The sequence below is a fragment of the Callorhinus ursinus genome, unplaced genomic scaffold (genome assembly GCF_003265705.2).
Source record: "Callorhinus ursinus isolate GAN/ISIS: 27379988/994484 unplaced genomic scaffold, GSC_fseal_2.0 scaffold26, whole genome shotgun sequence".
Lineage (NCBI taxonomy): Eukaryota > Metazoa > Chordata > Mammalia > Carnivora > Otariidae > Callorhinus > Callorhinus ursinus.
The window spans coordinates 12,277,992-12,298,564 of record NW_027397088.1 but is presented as its reverse complement, the minus strand read 5'-3'; positions in this window follow the sequence as shown (position 1 = coordinate 12,298,564).

The window sequence follows — 20,573 nt, the reverse complement described above, 5'->3', positions numbered from 1 at the left end:
TGATAACAATGAAGACAATGAATTAAAGTCATGATACAGGGACAGATTAGAGACCACATTTTCAACACTAAACCAGACAAAGGCGTAGCATATAGAATATATAAAGAACTTCAAAATTCAATTTTAAAGAATCAGAAAAATGAGGCAAAGAAATAAGGACGATTCACTTCCGTAGAAATTCAGCTGACAACCGTATAAGCCAAAACTCACTAATAATTTGGAACATGGAAAGCAAAATCCGTGAAATCATAGTAATTATTTGGAAATTTTGTAAAATAAAATCCACCTGCCAAGCTGACAAAACTTTCAAAGTGCAGTGGTTTCAAATGTCGGCAGGTAGCTAGAGTGATGGGAACTCTCACACACAGGTGGTAAAAGTGAAAATTGGCACCAAAACCGTGGGGGGCTATTTGGCAGTATTTATTAATATTGAATACATGCATGTCCAGGAATCTGGTGGTCTTTACATCAGGGCTATTCAAAGGTTTCATCAGTTCGGAGGTTTTTACCAGCCTGACCTCAGATCCTACCTGTGTTCACAAAAGCCCTTCCCACATCCATCCCAAATCCTACTTCAGTGCATGGCTCCTGAGTTCAAAAACCTATGGGTAACCAAACAAAAAAGCAGCCTCCTTAAGGACTCCTTAGAGCACCATGGAGTCTTTGGTCTTCTAGTCTCTGTGTACACATTTCCGTTAAGTGTGAAGCCTTGGTCTAAAATGAGATAATGGGGGACACCTGGGTGGCTCAGTCGGTTAAGCATCTGCCTTTGACTCAGGTCATTATCCCAGGGTCCTGGGATCGAGTCTGCTTCCCCTCTGCCTTCTTTTCTGTCTGCCTGTTGCTCCCCTTGCTTGTGCTCTCTCTGACATAAATAAATAAAATCTTTTAAAAAAATAAAATAAAATGAGATAATGTGTTACATTGTAGAGAGAGGTGGAAGAGATGATCATGTTCATTGAACCATTTTGCCTCTGTTATTCCTCGACTAATGTCAAAAATGGCAACTCTATTTGTAGTGGTGGGGTGGGGGGAGTTCATGAGAGCAAATCATGGCTAAATTTTTTAATTATTTAAAATTTTAAAATTATTTTAATACCTGACTTTTCTCATGCATTTAGGTGCAGGCAATTCTGTTAAGCTATCTTCAATATTTATGCCTAAAATGTTTCATTAGCAAGAAAGTAAAACACCTATAAATAGTCAAAGAAGCATATGTTAGTGACTGATTTTTTTTTAAATGGATCCAGCATGTTTTTCTGGAAACCCCAAACTGCCCAAAGTAAATTGGATAAAAATCCACAACTAAAATCTGTTCATTCTTTCTTGGTGTGTGCTCTTAAATAAAGCAGCTAAAATGTACATTATAAGAGCATATCATTAAACATCTATTCTAGTTGAAACTAATTCCCATCTAATTTTATTTAAAACACTTAATGGTTTTTATTACTGTTAACAACAAAAAAATAAAATCATGTGTTTCTTCTACACAGATGAGTTTCAGCAGTATCTTTCTCTTCCTTTAAAGATGAAGACGTGTTTTATCCTGAGGTCTAGAAATTAATGACATTATTTATGACATCTTTACTGGGTTCTAAGTTAATTATTCCCCAGAGCACAATACCAATAATCCATATATGCACCCAAACGCACTTACCAAAGGAATACCATACTTTTTTATCATATACCTCATTTCAAAAATAATTCACAATTTTAGCTAAATAGTATGTTACATGGTTATAAATGAAATAATGAGAAACAACATGTCAATTCATTTTCTTGTTTGGATGACTTATTATTAAGTGAATAAATTAATTATCTCTACAACATTTAAATCATCTCTTTACAACAGGCATCTTGAAATTTATTTCTCAGTAGTTTGGTAGTGTTTCATGTTTACTCAATATTAAATTCAAATTCAATTCAAGGAATAGCTAATGAGATTTTTGAATCCTATATTAACATTTATTTGAATCAAAAATGAAGTTCAACTATTGCTGTCGGAAAATGTTTCATTTTGCTGATAGGTTTGACAAAGGTTATTGTTTTGTCAATATAGGGAGAATATTTTTTATAAATTAAATGCAGCTTTAAGGTTTTGATAAAAATATATTTTAAAATGTGATAAGAGGGGTGCCCAGGTGGCTCAGTAGGTTAAACGGCTGCCTTCGGCTCTGGTCATGATCCCAGGGTCCTGGGATAGAGCCCCATATCTGGCTCCCTGCTCAGTGGGGAGTATGCTTCTCCCCCTCTACTTGCTCCTCCCCTGCTCGTGCTCACTCTCTCTCTTTCTCTCTTGAATAAATAAATAAAATCTTTAAAAAATGTGATAAGATACATATTTTTATCAGTCATGAAAATTACAATGTTTCCCTTTTTTTTTCAGTATTACAGACTACGCTGATTTTCCACTGCATATCCTCCAGCCCACCTCTGAGTTCACTGCACCTTCTCGCGGTAAGTGCCCAAGTCTTTGCCTAAGGAAGGCTCTCTCTGGTTGTCCCAGGTACAGGGGCAGGTAATGACAGGGCATGATTGATGGGACAGTTCTGAGGTGCCTTCTCCATGATACTCAGAAAGTCCCCACTGTAATATATTTTCTGGGATCGACGCTCAGATAAACCACTTGAACCCAAGACTTCATTTTAGAGTTTGCTTTGCCTTTTTAAAGAACTCTAACTAAGACAGCAATCTGTTCCAGACAAAGTGCTGTAAGTAAAAGAGCAACAGGTATAACCAAGAACTATTTGATAAATCTAGATGTCCCTCCGAGAACTTGAACGTGTGAGTAACTCTCATTCACATGTCAGGTGGTTTTAAATTTTCACCAATTTGAAGAAGAATTTAATAGAATTTTTAGCAAGAGGAATACTAAAAAATAATTTTTGACGATAAATGACTAGGTAGTATTTGGCATATAATTTGAATGAAATTCAAAGAATTGGATAAAATTGCTGTAACAAACACTTTTCATTCCCACTTATTTATTACAATGAATATGTTTTCTGAGCAGTTACTTCTGTAAAAATAGGGTGGAAGACAGGAATAAAATCAGTGCAGAAATCTGTATTGTTCTAGTATAAAGCCATTCATCAATGGATACATGAATTAATTGGAGGGAGGAGCACTATTTATATTATTTCTAGAGAAGCATTTTCAATGATATTTTCTTTTCTCTGTTCAATAAATTACAAAAGGATAATTATTTTATAACATCATTTTGTTTTCTTGATCAATTGCATAACAATACCAAAAAGAAAGTTTAAACACTTATAATAAATAGCCTTATGATCCCAGGAAATAAAACATTGTAAATTTTTAATTTCCATTCATAATTTAATCCAAAAGAAATATAATAAGATGATCAAAAATGGGACTTCCTGGCATGGAAATATATTACACGAAGATAAAACTCTGGGAGAATTGGAATGGGAAGGGGAAAACGGAAAGATTTAAAATTTCCATGGGAAATTATGCATGTATTTTTAATGATTATGAGCATTGAATCAAATTGTTAAGGGATTTAGATTCTTTTGGATATACTTGAAAGAGCAATCATTTATTTAAAAATGTTAATATTTACAAAATGCCAGCAATTTTATCCTTTGGAACTGTTTCAAACCTATCATTTAAATTCTCAAATGTCAGTGTTAAACTGTGTGAGGGGTTCATAGTTTCTCCAAATTCTTTTAAGGGTTATACAAGAAATGAATTTGAGGACTTACAGGTTGGATTGTGCCCCTCCTTCATTCCATTCATACATTGAAGTTCTAAGCCCAGTTTTTCAGAATATGACCTTATTTGGAGATAGGACCTTTATAAAGATAATCAAGTTAAAATGAGGTCATTAGGGTGGGCCCTAATCAATATGACTGGTGTGTCCTTATAAAAAGGGAAGTTTGGACATGGAGACAAAGGAAATACAGGGTGAAAAGACATAGGGAGAAGGTGGCCATCTTAAAGCCAAGGAGAGAGGCCAGGAACAGATCCTCACAACATTTAGAAGGAACCATTCCTGCAGACATCCATTTCAGACTTTGGGCCTCCAGAACTGTGAGAAATACATTTCTGTTGTTTAAGAGCCCGTCTGTGGTACCTTTTCACAGCATCTCTAGAGAACTAACACAAAGACCATTCTCCTGGAGAAAACCTCACACTGAGGCACAAGGAGAAGTTGTTCTCCTTGGACATTCACTGTGTTGTTCTTTGCCTTAGGGGAATAGATCATTAAAATCTGGTACCCCAGCATTTCCCATTTAGTGCTGGGAATGGGATCCAGGAAATGGGAATGCAATTCCAGATCTTTCTGACACAGTGCCTTTGGAGACCAGCCCCTGCTATCCAAAACTGGCAGGTGCTCTTCCATTTTCTTCAAATGCCCTGAAGTCACGCATGCCTTGGACCATAGTTTTCTTTAGCTTCTTTCCATGGGATTGCTTGGCAATCTTTGGAGTTGCAGGGGTATTTTTGACACACTTTCTAATGTCAAAGAACGTTCCACTAGTTTCTAAATTGCAGGCTAATTTTTACCCTCTACTATTCTCTTTGATGTGCCCCTGCTGCCGTATCTCTAGAACTTGGATTTTAAAAATCCAATATGATTCTCTTCTTCTGTGTCTTTGCCACAAGTCTGTCCTATTTCCTCTTGTATTGTGGGGCAAAATTGGCAGAATCTAAAGTAAATGGCAACTTGGTATCTTTTGTTTAAAAAGATGATTTGACGTGCTGAGTGGCAGAACGGATAGACAGGTATGTGATGAAGGAAGCGAAGTAAAAGATCAGTTGTAGAATCTATGTTGGGGATATATGTCAATATTATAAAAACTTGTTTACAACTTCGATTTTGCTGTGTGTTTTCAAGTTCTCATGAGAAAATATTGGAAAAACAATGAAAACGTAAATGGCAGATGGAGCAGCTAGAGCACAGAGTGAGCAAGGCCCACACAGTACACAGCCCATCCAACTCAGGTGACCAAGGTCAACAACAATGTTGATTAAGTCCTGTCGGTAGCGTGTGTCTTGATATGACATGATGAGTGTCTTCACTCATGAGCGCTTCACCTCTGTGATTTTCCTCTCACAAACCGATAACCCCGGTCTAATCATGACAAAAAAGTAGATAAGTCCCAACTGAGAGACTGTCTACGAAATACCCAAGCAGTAAACCTTAAAACTGTCAAAGTCATCTGAAAACAAGGAACGTCAGAGAAACCGTCACAGCTGAGAGGAACCTAAGGAGACATAGTGACTTAGAGGTAATGTGGATCCCTAGATGGCATCCTGGGACAGAAAGAGACGTTAGGTGAAAACCGAAGAGAATAAAGTATGGACCTTAGTTAACAATACTGATTACCCATTCCAGCAAATGCATCACACTAACTCAAGGTGTTAACAAATAGGAGAAATTGGGTGTGGAATATCCAGGAACTCTCTGTTCTGTCTTCACAACTGTTCTGTAATGCTAAAACACAAAAGCTTATTTAAAAACGTAGAGCAAATAATACCTGAAGGAATTAATGTTACTTCGTTATTATATCACGGGTGCTGTTAGATATTTAACCTCCTAAAGGCAGTTGTAAGGTCTTTGTCTGTGTGTCTCTGTAGACTAAAGGCTCTTATTTTCAAGGTTGACCATGGTAGTACAAACTGAAAGGAAAGCCAAATCGTGGGAGTTATGCGTGGAATTAAAGCATCTAGTCCATTCAGTTGGTATTAACAAACTCTGTATGTGCGGCATGTTTTATGTTTTTGGAAGATGGGGATGCGAAATGGTACCATCAGACAACATAGAACAAACGGTTAAATTAGAATGGATAGGATATATTTTCTTAAATGTTTTATTTATTTAGAATGGATAGGATAGCATTTCCCCAGATTTTGAATTGGTCCTATGTGTTAATACAGATGCAGACACATTCACACAAAAATATTTTATGACAACTGTAAGGGTATTCTTAATTCAACTCATTTATGTGTAAGATCTCAAACCGTATACGTTTATGAACCGTCCTGCTTTTCCTAAGACACCCATCTTTATTATATTTCAAGTTCCAGAAATAGCCATAGAAAGAATTTCCTTCAAGGAGTCGGCTTTTCTGGTCTGTGCTCTCTGGGCCCTCTGCTGGTTGCTTCACAACCTGGAATCCAGGCCTTTCTCTGTCTTCTGGCATCTCCTACTGTCTGCTCACGGGGCCTTCTCCCTCCGCTGTTTAATTCCTGCGTATTCTTTTAAGACACTAGTTGACCAAAACAATGTTCAGTTCCAAAGTTTTATGGGTTTGAAAAATAACAGCTTGCATTTATACTGAAAATTGCAAAGTACTTCCACATACATGATCTCATTGGATTCTCACAGAAATCTTCATGAAAACTCCTTTCTTAGCGAAGTGAAGGGCATGAAGGGTAAGCTCAAAAGTGGCCCTGACTCCTGATGTTGGCTGTTCTTGGCTACCCTGCATCTGGTTACCCTTGCAGTATTTGGGGAACCCTCCAATCTTGGAAGGCAAGCATGTATGCTCCCAGCCTCTGTTGCCGCTACCCCATAGGCACTAGGCCCAGGACCCACCTATGACACAGCTCTGACTCAGAAGTTGGATTCAGACTCTGAATCCGAAGTTAGAGAAATGAGGACTCGGGATCCATGCTGGACTTGGAAGGGGCAGCTACATCTTTCTTCAGGAGCCAGCCGGGACAGCAATTCAAGTGGGAGCATCTCTAGCCCAACCTTACCCCGGAGCTGGTAGTACCAGACCCCACATCTAGAACCCAGCAGTGGGGTGATTGCCAGGCAAGTTTGCAAGACAATTTTGAACTCTGTTCCCTGTTGTGCAGCCTCCAGATAAAGTCCTCTAGCTCTCTAGGAGATTATCTGAGACATGGATAGTTCAGCCCCACCCCCCACCTTAAAAAAAAAATAGATTTGACAAACAGAATGGAATAGAATTGACATCCAATAGAATAAAATTAGATTGACACACAGTTGAATAAAATAGAATTGACATATAATTGAATAAAACAATTGGCATACAATAAGCTTCACATATTTAAAGTATATAATTTGATCATTTTGATGTACATCTACACCTGCAGAATCGTCCCCAAATCACAGTAGTGTTAATATTCATCACTGCCAAGAGTTTTTTTTTTAGGCTTCTTTGTAATCCTTCTTTCCCACTCGCTCCTACCCCTGCTTCTTTCCAGGCAGCCACTGATCTGTTTTCTGTCATTACAGAAAATGATTTTCCAGAAACGTTACAGAAATAGAATCATACAGAGTACATACCTTTCGTCTGGCTTCTTTCACCCGGCATAATTATTTTGACATTCAGCTTGTTACAAGTATCAATGATTTAGCAATCCTTTTTACTGCTAAGTAACATTCCTTTAAAAAGATATACCACAATGTATTCATTTGCTGATGGGCACTTGGGTTGTTTCCAGGTTTGGGGTATTACAAATAGCACTTCTATGAAGATCCATGCATAAGTCTTTGTATGGACATGTGCTTTCGTTTCTTCTAAGTAAATGACGAGGGTGGAATATCTGGATAATATGGGAGGTCATATTTTAATTTAAGAAACTGCCAAGGGGCGCCTGGGTGGCTCAGTCAGTTAAGGGTCTAACTCTTGATTTCAGCTCAGGTCATGATCTCGGTTGTGGTGAGATAGAGCCCGGCATTGGGCTCCAGGCTCAGCACAGAGTCTGCTTAAGATTTTCTCTCTCCCTCTCCCTGTGCCCCTCCCCCTCCGCACGTGCTCAAGCTCTCTCAAAAAAAAGAAAAACCTACCTTTCCAAAGTGATTGCAACATTTTACGTTCCCACCAGTAATGGGAGAATTCCAATTCCCTCACATCTTCTGTCACATTTGGTATGATAAGTCTTAAATTTTAGCCTTTCTAATAGGCATGAAGTTATCTCATTGTGGTTTAATTTGTGTTTCCCTAATGGCCGATGATGTTGAGGTATCATTTCATCTGCTTTTTTTTTTTTCTCGCCTGTATATATTCTTTGCTGAAGTATCTGTTCAAGTCTTTTGCCCAGTTTTTAATTGGGTTGTTTTTTTTTATTATTGAGTTATGAGAGCTCTTTACATATTCAGGTTACAAATATTTTCACATTTTCAGCTATCCTGGGACTTGCCATTTTATTCTCTTAAGAGTATCTTTTAAAAGGCAGAAGTTTGGGGATGCCTGGGTGGCTCAGTTGGTTGAGTGTCTGCCTTTGGCTCAGGTCATGATCTCAGGGTCCTGAGATCGAGTCCCACGTCCAGCTCCCTGCTCAGCAGGGAGTCTGCTGCTTCTCCTTCTGCTTCTCCTTCCCCCCTACTCATGCTCTCTCTCTCTCTCTCTCTCAGATAAATAAATAAAATCTTAAAAAAAAGGCAGAAGTTTTAAATTTTGATGAAGTCCACTTTATCATTTTTTTTCTGTGTGGAATTGCTTTTAGTATCACATCCCAGAAATCTTTGCTTAACTCAGGATCTCAACTCAAATTCTCCTATATTTCCTTCTAAAAGTTGTATAAGCTTAGCTTTTACATTTAGCTCTAGGATCCATTTTGAGTTCATTTTTCCCTGCAGTGCTCCCCAAAGCCTCACCATTCCTTACCCTACAGAGTTAGCTCCTATGCTGCTTGCCCTTTTTGCTTGCCATCTATCTACGGTGACCTCTTTGCAAAACTCTTGCTTTCGTCTTCCAAACGGCTCTGTTTACACTTGCCCTCCACCCACCCCCCCAACCCCAGAACACTATTCCTTATCCCTTTTGGCCAAAGACCTGATCTATTTTAAGTCAACATGGATCAATAAAAGAAATGGATGAATAATGAGCAAAGTCATGTTCCTTGACTAAAATGACATGGTAATAAGCTGGGGCATTGGAATGGAGCTTCTGATTCCTAGCCCAGTCAGAGTTTTCATGTGGCATTTGAGTTAAAAACTGAAAAGGGCTTCTTGACCACTGTCAGCTCCCCATATTCATTTTAGAGGTGTCAGTAATGGTTCCCAGCCTGCAAATCTCTTGGGAAGTCAGCCCCTTCATGCCCCATGATTGGTGGCTGGTCCATTTGGCCTAGGCATTTTTATGCTGTGAAGTTATTTATGGGTGACTTTAGTCTTGAAGAATTTCTGTTGATCCAGTAATTGGGCTAAGCAGCAGTTTTTTGATGATTTAGCTGTGTTCCTTGTGAATTAATGATGACTAATGATAGGGATTTAAGAACTGATACCCTCAGGTACTTAGCTGTTTTAAATAGCACATTAAACAATATAACACTTAAAGTTCATGTTCCTTAAAAAAATATTTCATGAAAACCCAGGAGGTGAACCATAAGTGCTGTATTAGTTGCATTAAGGATTAATTTTATAGCTCCAGAGGTAGAGCCAGGAGCAGATTCTTTTTTCTCTAAATGAATGTACCTTTCACTAAGAACACAGGCTCATGATGAATGGGTAGTATACAAATTCCAGCTCCCAAACTCCAAGACCTAGTGCTTAAAAGGGAAAAGCATACAAACTTGAATTCAACTGTGAGGAAACATCAGATAGACCCACACTGAGAGACAGGCTCAAAAGTATCAAGGTTATGAAAGACAAAAAGATAATGAGGACCTGTCCCAGATGAGAGTCATGACAATGAAATGCAATTAATTGTGAAATGCTGGCTTGGATCCTAGATTATAGAAAGAACCTGGGTATGACAACTGGCAAAAGTTGAATAAGGTCTGTTGATTAATTAATGGTATTGTCTGTACTATTTTTACTTCCCTGGTTTTGATAGTTGTATAATGGTTTCATTTGTGGAAGCTAGAAGAGTATACGGAAACTTCTGGGACTATTTTTACAACTTGGGTATAAGACAAAAATAATTCATAATATATTATTTAAAATATCCCTAGAATAAATTAGTAAACAAACAAAAAGCCCCAACAGATACATACATAAAAAGAGAGGGAGACATTTCTTTTTTTTAATTGTTTTTATTTAAATTCAATTTAATTGACATATAGTGTATTGTTAGTTTCAGAGGTAGAGTTCAGTGATTCATCGGTTGCATACAACACCCAGTGCTCCTTCCATCACGTGCCCTCCTTAATGCTCTTCACCCAGTTACCCCATCCCTCACCCACTTCCCCTCCAGCAACCCTCGGTTTGTTTCCTAGAGTTGAGTCTCTTATGGTTTGTCTCCCTCTCTGATTTCGTCTTATTTTATTTTTCCTTCCCTTCCCCTATGTTCATCTGTTTTGTTTCTTAAATTCCACATATGAGTGAGATCATATGGTAATTGTCTTTCCCTGACTGACTTATTTCTCTTAGCATAATAGAGAGGGAGACATTTCTGTGCAGAGAATATTATAAAAGATTTTAAATTGGCAGGGTTCCAAGCACCAACAAAAGCATGCAGAAAGAGAATTGATTCTATTGAGCCTATGGCCCTTCAAGAAAACAGAGTTCTTCTTTGTATCATAGAAGAAGAACAGAACCTCCACGTGTGGTCTCAGCAGATACAACAGCACAGGTGTGTCCTACTGTCTCAGCCTGCCTTGCTGATAGGGCCCCGGGGACCTGACTTTTCATGCGGCCTGCTGGGTGTAACAAGAAATCAGGGCTTCTCTGCCCAAATACAAGTGAGCCACCACTCCTTCTTAAATAGACACTAAAAACCAGTCAGTTCTTTATATTTCCAGTATAACACTGGGTGCCACAGTGTGGACTGGTGCACTGTAATCAGGGGGTTTGGCCAGATTTACCTGTAAGGCCCGTCCGCTCCTAAGAGAAGCTGGGAGCAGAGAAAGTACAGCCTATTTTCAAAGTAATATCAACAAAAAAGTAGATCATCCCAAAGACCTCTCCTCTCCAAAACCATATGGTCCATGTTGTACCTGAAGAAGCCTAGGCTCAGAGAAGGGTGCTGACCTGATAGAGAATGTAGGGGATGAAAGCAAGTCCAGTGGCTTCCATCCGTCCCACACACCATTGGGAGGAGCAACTCCTCTCAGCCTCTAAGCTGGGTCGATTCCGACGTCCCTTCTTACTTTTCTTTGACCTGTCTAACCTTCTAACCTGTAATTTAAGGAAAGAATATTTATTCAGATGAAGAATACAGACTAAACCCAAGTGCCATGATTACCGTTCCAACCCAAAGCTTGGCATTGCTGAACGACAGGTACTTCTCTCTCTGGTTTCAAAAAATGGTCCATGATGTCTCCACCTCTTTGCTCTGGAACCTGTGGCCTCTCAGGTACTCTATCATGTACTTTTACTTGTGTGTATTTTCAACCCTCCTCCATTGACCTGTCTCTGAACCCAGCTAACCACAGACAAATGAAAACCTCCCTCCATGGCTCTCTCTGTCCCTTCACAGCCAAACTTCAGAAAAAATTCTATATACTTTGCCATATCCATTGTCTTCCCTTCCACTGCCTCCTTAATCAACTCCACCATGCTTGCGGAAGGAAAGAGACACTCAATAAGGCCACCTCTATGTCATGAGCCCAAGGGACATATGTTCTAATCTAACAGAACTTCCCAGACCATCCGGTACTATGAGTCGTTCTCTCTCTGAAAGACACTCTGTCCTCAGTTTCCCTGATACTATCTGCTCCTGGTTTTTTTCTCCTGTTTCTCTGGCAACTCCTCCTCGATATCCTTTGTCTGCTTGTACAACATCTATTGAATGTTGGAATTTCTCAAAACTAGATCCTAGGTAGGACTAGTAGGTCTTCAGTCTTCTACATGCTGTACTTTCCTAAAGTAATCTCATTCAATGTGGCTTTAAATATCCTATGTTCTGGATTCCCATATACTCAGCTCCGACTTTCTGACTTCCTTGCTGTCTCAAAAGCACTCAAATTTCAGTGAGTCTAAAACTAAGTCGATCTCCACATCCAAACCCCTGCACCCCTATCCTGTTCTTCTTGCCATTTCCTCGTTCACTGAATAGCACCACCATCATGGCAATTGTGTTGTCCAGAAACCTGAATGCTATTATTGACAATGTCCTCTCCTTCATCCTATGTACAACACCAAAGGAAATCTTTCCATTTTATGACCTAAAAATCTCTCATATCTGTTCACTTTTCTCCATTTCTCTCACTACTGGCCTCATCAGAGCGATGACTATAGGAAACTTCCCAATGGTTGCTTGTCATTTCGCTGAGCGCAAAACCATTCTACCATTTCTTCTTCCTTTAGTCTCTTCATACCACAACCAAAGCGACCTCTTTTTCTTAACTTTAATTTTGAAGTATCTATAGATTCACAGGAAGGTACAAAGATAGGACAGAGAGGACCCACATATTCTGTGCCCGGTTTCCTCAGTGGTTACATTTTGAATAATTATAGCACAAGGTCAAAGCCAGGAATTTGACATTGGTGCAATGTGTGAGTATAGTCCTGTTTCATTTTATTACATGTGCAGATTGATGTCACCACCACTACAACAATCAAGGTACAGAGCTACTATTCCATCACCACAGAGACCTCCCTCACACTACCCCTTCATAGTCACACCTACCTCTCTCCACTGTCTTCCCCACCATTTCTAACCCCTGCAACCTTCAATCTGTTTTCCATCTCTATAATTTTGTCTTTTCAAAAAGGCTATACCCCTGAAAATCATAAAGTATGTGACTTTCTAGGATTGGCTTTTTTCGCTCAAGATAACGCCCTTGAGACCTAAGTTGTTGCATATCAATTGTTTGTTCCTCTTTATTGCTAAGTAGTACTCATGTTACAGATGAGTGAATGCCTATGAATTCATTTGGGCTGTTTCCAGTTTTGACTCTTACAAGTAAAGCTGAAATGAACAATTGGGTACGGGTGTTAATGTGGACATGAGTCTTCATTTCTCAGGAAAGCCCAGGAGTGCAATTGTATATTTGGTTTTCTAAGAAACTAGCAAATCATCTTCCAGACCGACTGTACCCTTTTATCAGCAATGTAGGAGAGATCCATTCTCTCTGCATCCCCTCCCCTGCATCCTTGTCATCGTTTTTTCAAGCTGTTCTAATGGGTGTGTAGTGTTCTCTCACTTTGGTCTTCATTTCTTCATTTGCATTTAGCTAACGGCTTGTGGTGTGGAACATTTTTAATGTGCTTATGTGCCATTTGTGTATCTTCTTCGGTGCAGTGTCTCTTCATATCTTTTTTTGAAGATTTATTTATTTTAGAGGGGGGAGGGGCAGAAACAGAGGGAGAGAATCCTCAAGCAGACTCCCCACTCAGCACCGAGCGCAATGAGGGGCTTGATCCCACGACCCTGAGATCATGGCCTGAGCCGAAACCAAGGGTCAGACATTTAACTGGCCGAGCCACCCAGGTACCCCTCCCATACATATTTTCAAATAATCTTGTCATCAAAAGACCTTGCTGGGATTTTAATAAGAATTATATTAAATTTGTATATCAGTTTGGGGAGAATTGACATCATTACTATATTGAGTCTTCCTATTCATGAACATGAAATATCTCTCCACTTATTTAGATCTTTGTCTGGTAGTTTTAAGCACATAAATCCTATACGTGTTTTGTTAGACTTATACCTAAGTATTTCATCTCTTTAGTGATTGTAAGTAGTATTTATTTAATTTTAGTTTCCACATGTTAATTGATAGTATATATAAATACAACCGATTTTTGTATGTTGATCTTGTAGTAGCAGTGAACTCAATAGTTGTAGGAGTTGTTCTGTAGATTCCTTGGGATTTCTACGTGGACGTCATGTAATATGCAAATAGGCACAGTTTTATTACTTCCCTTTCAATCTATATGCATTTTAGTTCCTTTTCTTCATTACTGCACTGGCTAGAATTTCCAGTTCTATGTTGAATAGCAATTATGACCTTACTCTCAATGTTAGTGAAACAAACATCAGTTTTTCCCCATTAAGTCTGATTTACTGCTATAAATTATATTGCATTCTTTACTAGTTTGAAGAAGTTCCCTTTTATTCCTATTTTTCTGATAGTTTTTATCATGAATGGGTGTTGGATTTTGTCAAGTGCTTTTTCTGAATTGATTCATACAACCATGTGATTTTTCTCCTGTATTTAACCTGTTAATATGGTGGATTCCATTGACTGATTTTCACGTTTTAAACCGACTTGCATCCCTAGAATAAACCCCAGTTAGTCAGGGTGTATAATTACTTTTAATTTCATTTACTATTGTTGTTATATAAAATTAATGTCTATTCATGTCTATTTTCCCAGAATGATCTTTAAAATATAAATTTGACTGCATAATTCCTCTGTTTATATCCTTCTGTTGCTTTCACTTACCTGTAGGAAATAGTCTGAAGCCTTACTCGGGCCCAGCTTATGGCCCAGTCTGATCCCTGCCTTCCTCACTACCTCATCTTGTGCTGTTGTCTCATTTTCTGTGTCTCAGGCTCCCTTCCTACCTTCACACTGTTAGCTTTGCCTTAGACACCTCCCCTACCTTTTGCCAAATTAACTCCTACATACTCTTCAGATCTTGGGGATATCCCCCAGTTAGCATCCAGCCCTTTTATTTAACCTTCATGTTATTATATAACTTTCCTCTGCACACAGCTCATAGTTACATGATTAGATGTGCTATTATTTAATGTCCTACTATCCCATGGATGCAAAGTTTCACATGGACAGGGGCCAGGGCCATCTTAGTTTCCATGGTAACTCCCTTACAAGGCCAAAAGAAGGCATCTAAATACTTGTTGAATAAATGCATCAAAGAAAGTCTAAGTGGAGGGTATGCAAAGGTACCTGGGTGGGGAAGATAAGTGGGTTCAAGGTGGTTGCCCAGTTTGGGAAGGTATAGAATCCTGGGAGACAACCCTCACAAGTCAAGGCTATGAGTTCCAGATAGAAGAAGGAGTGCTGTGGTTTGTAGACAAAGGGGAGCCATTGGCTTCTGGGTAGAGAAAGCACCTGAACTTGTTAACTATTGTTATATTTGTATGTATGCCTTCATATTTCATCTCTTTTCTCCGATGTCTATCTCTGCAAGATGATCTTTAAGTAATGAATATGTCTATTTCTCAGTTATTTGTATATATAGATTGATTTGTTCTTCAGAATCTTCCAGAAACAGAAAAGTCAGCAAACAAAACAACTTGGTGATCTCAGAAAGTTAAGATCAGAAACTATTCCAAACTTTTGCTAATGACTGAAAAGCCAAATCTAAGACCTTTTTTAAATCTGTCATGTTCTCTCACTTAGCTCTATTTGATTCTGATGAAAACTCTTTTCTTTGCCTTCTGTGACTCAATGTTTTCCTGAGACTGTGCTCATCTTTTGTTCTATTCCAGCTTCTTTGTCTCTCCCACCCCCTAATCACAGGCCTTCTGCAGGATTCTGGTCCCAGCCTTTCCTCTCCTCCCTTTCTCCTCCCCACTGAGCATCTCTTCACCCAGCATCTCTGTAGGGATCTCTCCCTCACCAGATGCTCTTAATGACAATGACCTTCAGAACCTCTGGCTGGAGGTCACGTTATGCTGCTGCTTCCAAGACCCCAGAATCTCCTTTTACTCAGAAACCTTCCACAGTCAGCTCTATTGCAATATAAGCTCGGATAAAGAAGTCCCTGGGCTATGTAGTATGTGGATTGTAATATTATATTGCTATAAATTCCTCATAAAATCTTTGTCTCCTTAAAGAAATGGAGATGAGTCCCAAACATATTGAGTACAATTCAGCTCTACCTCTGGGAATGAGCTATTTTTTTCTATCCTAAGCCTGGAGGTCCTGAGAAATTGATCCACATTTCCCTTAAAAGATAAAACTTGGTTCAAGCCCAGAAATATTTAACCATAGGCTTATCATAAGCATTAAAAAGATATTGACCACCTATCTAATACTGACATCCATTTCTCTAGTTACCCAATACTCCACTGATTCAAGGGAATGTGCATATTATAATAAAAACTACTTTGTGACCTCAAGGTAACATTTCTTATTACTTCCTTGTTGCAAGATTAGCTAAAATAGTTGTGTGTGTGTGTGTGTGTGTGTGTGTGTGTGTGTGTACATACATGTATATAATTCAGAAATTTTTAAAAAGTTTCCAACTGCTTTGGGCTGCTCTTCAAAATTTTTCTTTTTTTAAAGGTTTTATTAATTTATTTTAGAAAGAGAGAGAGTATGCGAGCAGGGAGAGCAGCAGAAGGAGAAGGAGGGAGAATCTGAAGCAGATTCCCCGCTAAGTGCGGAGCCCTATGCTGGGCTTGATCCCATAACCCTGAGATCATGACATGAGCCAAAACCAAGAGTCAGACATTTAACCCACTGAGCCACACTGCCACTCTTGCTCTTTGCAATCTTATCTTTGTTTTTCTTTCTAGAAAATGCATATGGGCCTTGTGCACACATCAGCAACTACAAAATTTACATTTTTAGCCTTATCTCTCTAGTACTCAACCCTCAATTTTTTTCTGTTCAACAGACCCTTTCACTTAGACATTAACTGTGAATTCCTTGAAAACAGGGACAATATTGGATTTACCTTTATATTCTCTGTGCCTAGTACAATGCCCAGCACAGAGCAGATACTCACAAACATTAAAGAAATGAATGGACATTATGCAAGATTATGAGATTATGTGGAAAGCACTTAATGATCAAGTATATTGGTATGGGTTACTATTAATTTAAAAAGTACTATTAGTAAAAAAAAGAATAAAAACCAACATTTGTACTACACTTAAAGATATGTTGACATTAAAGTAATATATTAATACTTTAAACATCATTTATTACCATATAGCTGCAACCTTAACTGCTACTCCTACAAACTAGTAAAATCAGTCTAGTCAATGTCCCTGGAACATATATCTTTATTTCTTTGCTTCTGTAATTAATCCCCTTCTTGACAAAATTGGATTCCTATTTACTCTTATTTAAATGTTCTTTAAGGTCCCTCTCAACCCCCACCTCCTGTCGAAAGCATTCCCTCAGCCTTCAAGTCAACACGTCTCTGTCTGTCCTCTGAATTCTTAAAGTGCATGGTCTAACCTCCTAATGGATAATCAGGATACAACTGTGTGTCTAATTTTAGTTCTATAACATTCTGTGTAAACTTTCTCAGCTATTTAACCTTCTTGAACCTTGATTTCCTGATCTATGAAGAAGACACACTAACATTTACTTCTCAACATTCTTTTAAGGATTAAGTGGAATAATGTTTATAAAAAACTTAGCTAGTATGCCTTAAATACTCACTTAAGAGTAGCTCTAATGTTATTACATGGCACATAGCACTTGCCATCTTATTTTGTTGCGGACTTTTACTATATATTTCATAACTCTCTAGATTGGAGGTGTTTCTTTGTAATTCTTTAAACACTGAGAGTTGTGCTTTACTAAAGGGCTTGCTGATTTACTTACTATGATTTTTATTTTTGCTGCTCTCTTTATTATTATACCTCAGGGTTGTACAATACTTTATAGTTTACAAAGTTCTTACATATATACGTGATCACATTTTACTTTCATAACCTTGTAATGAATAGGCCAAAAGCTTTTTAGACAAAACAACAAGAAGCATGAAGTATAAAATAATAAAATTGTAAGTTGACTTTATCAAAATTTAAAATTTCAACTACTTGAAAAGTATATCAGGCTGAACAAAATATTTGCATTCTGTATATCTAACAAAGACTTATGTCTAGAATATATAAAGAACTCTTACACCTAAATGATAAGATAATTTTTTAAATGGTCAAAATGAGCAGATACTTCAAAAATGAAAACATATGAATGAGAGCGCCTGGGGGGCTCAGTTGGTTAAGCGTCTGCCTTTGACTCAGGTCGTGATCCCAGGGTCCTGGGATCGAGTCCTGCATCGGGCTCCTTGCTCAGCGGGGCACCTGCTTCTCCCTCTGCCTGCCGTTCCCCCTGCTTGTGCTCTCTCTCTCTCTCTCTCTGACAAATAAATAAACTAAATTAAAATTTAAAAAAAGAAAATATTAGTTATTAGAATATTAAAATTAAAATCAAATTCACAATGCACTTCATATGCACTAGAATGGCTGAAGTTAGAACTATTGACAATAACCATTGTTGGCCAGGACATGAAACAACTGGAACTTGCAGATAAAATGGTGTAGTTTGGGAAAGTTGAGTACTTTTTAAAATAAATGTAAATATACCCTTACCATAAGACCCAGCAATTCCCCTCCCAAGTTTTGCCCAAGAGAAATGAACACACATGTCAGCAAAACACTGTTACATGAATGTTCATATTTATTTTTAAGAGACAAACACCAAATGCCCACCAGCGGGTGAATGGACAAACAAAAGCAAAGCTGCATAATGAAATATTACACAGCAATAAAAAAGAACGAGCAAAAGGAGGAACTATTGCTATATACAACAATATGAATGAATTTCAAAAGCATGCTGAGTGAAATGAGCCAGATACAAAAGAATACATACTGTGTAATTCTATTTATATAAAGCACTAAAACAGACTAATCTAGAGTGATAGAAAGCAGGTCAGTCGGCAGTTGCCTGAGGCTGGGGAGAGGGGGAAGGATTAATCATAAGGGGCAAGAGTGAAATTTTAGGACCAATAGAAAAGTCGTATACATTGATTATGGTGGATGTACACCTGTATCAAAATTTACCAACTGTATACTTAAAATGGGTGCATTTCATTACGTGTCAATTATACCGCAATAAAATTGCTTTAGAAGGAAGAAAAGAAAGAAAGAAGGAAGAAGGGAGGGAGCTCGGGAGGGAGCTCGGAGGATTTACTCGATTTGCTGAAGACCAGAGCCCAAACCCAAGTCCTCTGATTCTCAGTAAACTGTTTTCCCCTGAGACCATATTGCCTCTGGATTACCATGGGGGAAATTTAATCATTACACCTTTTGAATGTTGAGAAAATGCAATCACATGTTTTCAGAAATTGCCACTGGTCCTCTGTTTCTAATCAAATTTTGAAAGGGTTAATTCCGTCTGCATTCTGCTTTCCACTCAGGACAACACAAGCATAAGCCTGGCGAGTGACCTCGTGGCCCCTCATGGGGGGTGACTTGTGCCGAAGGGAGGAGCCTGCTCAGACCCTCTGCTTCTCTTGTCCTTATTGCTCCGCGCCACACTTTCCTTCCTGCCACAGTCGGAGCTAAGAATTTTCTCTTCCAGCTCATGATCTGGGGCTTTTGCTACTGTCCTAGAAGCAATATGTACTGTGGGTGAGTGGTGTCTAGCTCTGTGCTTAACAGTTTACGTGGGGGTATTATTTAGAGACATTGGATTGAAAGGGACATCTAATTTACTCCACAGCTTCAAGGCAGACCTTCTGCTGCTTTATCTTTCTCCCATTAACATATCTATTTACCCCATTAGCAAGCTATCAGCACTCAGTCCGGAGAGCCTGGATAGTTCACTCAGTGCATTTCAGTCTCCTGACTGCATTTCAGAAAGAGCATGGAAAGCTGAAAACAGAGGAGGAGAGTGAATATAGAGCCTGGGCAAGGCAAGCCAGGATCTGAGCAACATGACGGACACCCAGGCAGCCAGGAGAGGGTACCACATCAGGGGAAAGAAAAACACTGAAAGCCAACCATGGCTGAATCTAAGACTTCCCCTAGAGCATGGGAAGGTGTAGTTTGGTGGCTTTCAGAGCCAAGAGATCTTGGCTTGAGTGCTGTTTCATTTCTGGGTGAATGTGAGCAAGGGACTTAACATCTCTGAACTTCCACATCCACACCATGTGGTGAAATTAGTAAAATCTTCCCTTGGTATTATTAGAAGAATTAATGGCTCACGACACATGAAAAGGTCCTGATAATTTTTTATAGTAAATAAAATGGTAAAAATAGAAGAGACCCTAAAGTCTTTTAATTTGACACCTTTCTCATACAGGTAGGAGAAGCATTTGCTTGTGATGCCACCACTGGCCATTGGCAATCCTGAGATCTCCTGACCAGTGTGATCTTTCCCCCATCCCGTGGGGCACATCTAGTTGGGGACTTGGTAATTCTAATGCTCCATGTGTATGCGGTTAAGGGTTCAAATCCAAGGAGCTATCAGAAAGGACAACTCCCTTACCTCACATTTTTCACTCAGGAACCCCGAACTAAAGTACCTCTTATATTAAAGGCTGCTCTGATGAATAGTTTGTAAACCTCTGGTAGACTTTCATAACCCAAGACATATTTGATATCTCCTATTCTACTTTCTGAATGGAGGAAGTACTGGGAATTCCCAAGATGGAGACCTCAAACTCTTCAAAGTCCACAGTTTTTCAGAGGTGAACAGCTACCATTTGGGGGTTGCCCTACACCTAGACCTCCTTCATACTTGAGAAGAAAGCTCCCTATTTTGTGGGCCTCAGGGGAATGCCGGACTCTACCAGCTACCATAGAAGGAGAAGAGGATAGATGTTCCCTCCCCCACCCCTAGAGCTAGAACTGGGTCAGGTGACAGGTACTCTGCCAATCAGTTGTTCCCATCAACCTGTGATCCCGAAGTGAATGGTGCTAAGATTAGAATTCAAGACAGCAGCGTCAGGAGCAGCAGTATAGCATTCAAGGCAGTAGTGTCTAGAGCTGTGTTTCTCAACCTTATTTTTTCACTGTCAGCCTCCTAAT